This window comes from Pogoniulus pusillus, assembly GCF_015220805.1.
Source record: "Pogoniulus pusillus isolate bPogPus1 chromosome W unlocalized genomic scaffold, bPogPus1.pri SUPER_W_unloc_3, whole genome shotgun sequence".
Classification (NCBI taxonomy): Eukaryota; Metazoa; Chordata; class Aves; order Piciformes; family Lybiidae; genus Pogoniulus; species Pogoniulus pusillus.
The window spans coordinates 273,601-276,000 of record NW_026974537.1 but is presented as its reverse complement, the minus strand read 5'-3'; positions in this window follow the sequence as shown (position 1 = coordinate 276,000).

Here is a 2,400-nt window from a genome sequence, read left to right as displayed (position 1 = left end):
GCTAGAAGAAAGAATCATTTGCCAGTGTGTGAGGCAGCTGTAAAGCTGCAGAATGGTGCATGGGATTCAAGGCCAGGCCAGTCCTGGCTGGCGCTGTAAGCAGAATGAATGCCTTTTCTAAAGCACTTTTGAATGAGTCCGCAAAGCAGAAAGGATGAAAATTGTGTTTCTGCTTCAAAGGAAAGGAGCTAGGAGAAAGTTTCTTTTGCCAGTGTGTCATGCAGCAGGAAACCTGCAGAATGGTGCATGGGATTCCAGGCTAGGCCATTCCTGACTGAGTCTGCAAGCAGAATGAGTACTTTTTTGAAGCCTCATTTGTATGGTTCTTCAATGGGGCTGGGGTCAAAAAGTGTTTCTGCTTCAAAGGTAAGGAGCTTGGAGAGTTTCTTTTGCCAGTGTGTGACGCAGCAGGAAACCTGGAGAATGGTGCATGGGTTTCCAGGCTAGGCCATTCCTGACTGAGTCTGCAAGCAGAATGAGTACTTTTTTGGAGCCTCGTTTGTATGTTTCTTCAAAGGGCCTAGGATCAAAAAGGGTTTCTTCTTCAAAGGAATGAGGTAGGAGAAAGTTTCTTTTGCCAGTGTGTGAGGGAACTGGAAAGCTGCCGAATGGTGCATGTGATTCAAGGCTAGGCCAATCCTGGCTGGCGCTGTAAGCAGAATGAATGCCTTTTCTAAACTGCATTTGAATGAGTTCGCAAAGCAGCAAGGATCAAAACGTGTTTCTGCTTCAAAGGAAAGGAGCTAGGAGAAAGTTTCTTTTGCCAGTGTGTAAGGCAGCTGGATAGCTGCAGAATGGTGCATGGGATTGCAGGCTAGGCCATTCCTGGCTGGGTCTATAAGCAGAATGAGTCTTTTTTTGAAGCTTCATTTGTATGGTTCTTCAATGGGGCTGGGGTCAAAAAGTGTTTCTGCTTCAAAGGTAAGGAGCTTGGAGAAAGTTTCTTTTGCAAGTGTGCTAGTTTGAAGCAAGCTGGAATGTTTTGGTAGAAGAACTAGATAACGGGCAGTGAAATGAAAAACAATTGTGTCTACTTCTCTCACAGTTACGCTGAGAACTCTGGGAAGAAGAAGAAAACATTCTCCATTTTGTCTCTCACTCTTGCTTTTGCCTTAGACCTGGTCACATCTCATTAACCCTGCTCCTACTAACCTTGCTCCCTAACCTCTTGGCTGCACCTCTCTTCTTCCTGAGAACTGGGGTAAGGTTGAGAGGGCCGGGGGGAGGTGTTGGGGTGGTTTGAGAGCCCCTCCTGGGGACTCAGGTTTCTGGGAGGGGAGTTGTGCTTTTGTATTGTTTATCCTTTGTATATTTCTGTATATAACTGTATATAACTGTATATATTGTAAATAGCTGCTTGTAAATTCTGCTAGCTGTAAATAAATTGCTTCATCTATATTCCCAGAGTCCGTCTCAGTTAGCTGGGGCAAATTCAAAAGTGTGGGGGGGGGTGGGGTAACCCCCAAACCATCACATTTTTAATTGGCTTTCCCAACGTGGGGCTAGAGATTTCAGTGAGTGGAAATTAGCTCTGGGAATTAAGATGAAGCTAATCAAGCAGCTATTGTATTTGGTTGGTGCATTGCTCTGGTCTGGTTTAGTTTTCTTGACATTTAATTGGATAAAAGCTCAAATTGTTGCTTATTTCATTGATCTGGCTTATAATAAAGCTAAAGCTAAGGTTTCAGATATGTTCTGGAGCTGGGGTGATTTAATTCTTGGTTATGCTGGTTTTAATATCTCTGAGAATATTACAAAGGATATTACAAGAGCTCTGGTCAATAATGTGACAATCAATGGAAATTCTGCTTTAAATATGGCTCTAATGAGAGTTATTCAGCCTAAGACAGGAATTCCAACTGTTTGTATAGGCACATGCTCGTGTAAAACTGTTTTTCTTCTCACAATTTTTAATATTTGCCTCATGATTTTAATATTCATATTAATTTTGACATTATTGGTGAAAAATTCAAAACCAGTTTCTGTAAGAGCTAGGAAAAATTCTGTGTCTCAGAAGCAGTCTCTTTCACAGCAAAACAAGGGAACACAGTTATCAGCTTCCCCATTGCCGGCCTCTGCCCCTCCTTCTCCAAGTGCTGGGAACACAGCCAATGTTCCCGCCAATAATGTAAACAATGATAAGGATAACCAAAACAAGCCGCAGAGTTTAGCAGGAGCCTCAGGAGCACAGGCAAGTACCCAAAACAGAATGTTCCTAGCAACAATCAAAACACGTCAGGGTTGGCAGGCATCCCAGGAGGACAGGCAAATAATAACACTGCTAGTGCTAGTAACGCTAGCCCAGTCAGTCCAAATCCTAATGACACCAGCTCAGCCAATTCAAACCCCCAGCCAGCAGACCAGAACCAAAATCCTCCTGTTAAAAGCAAGGCAGATTTG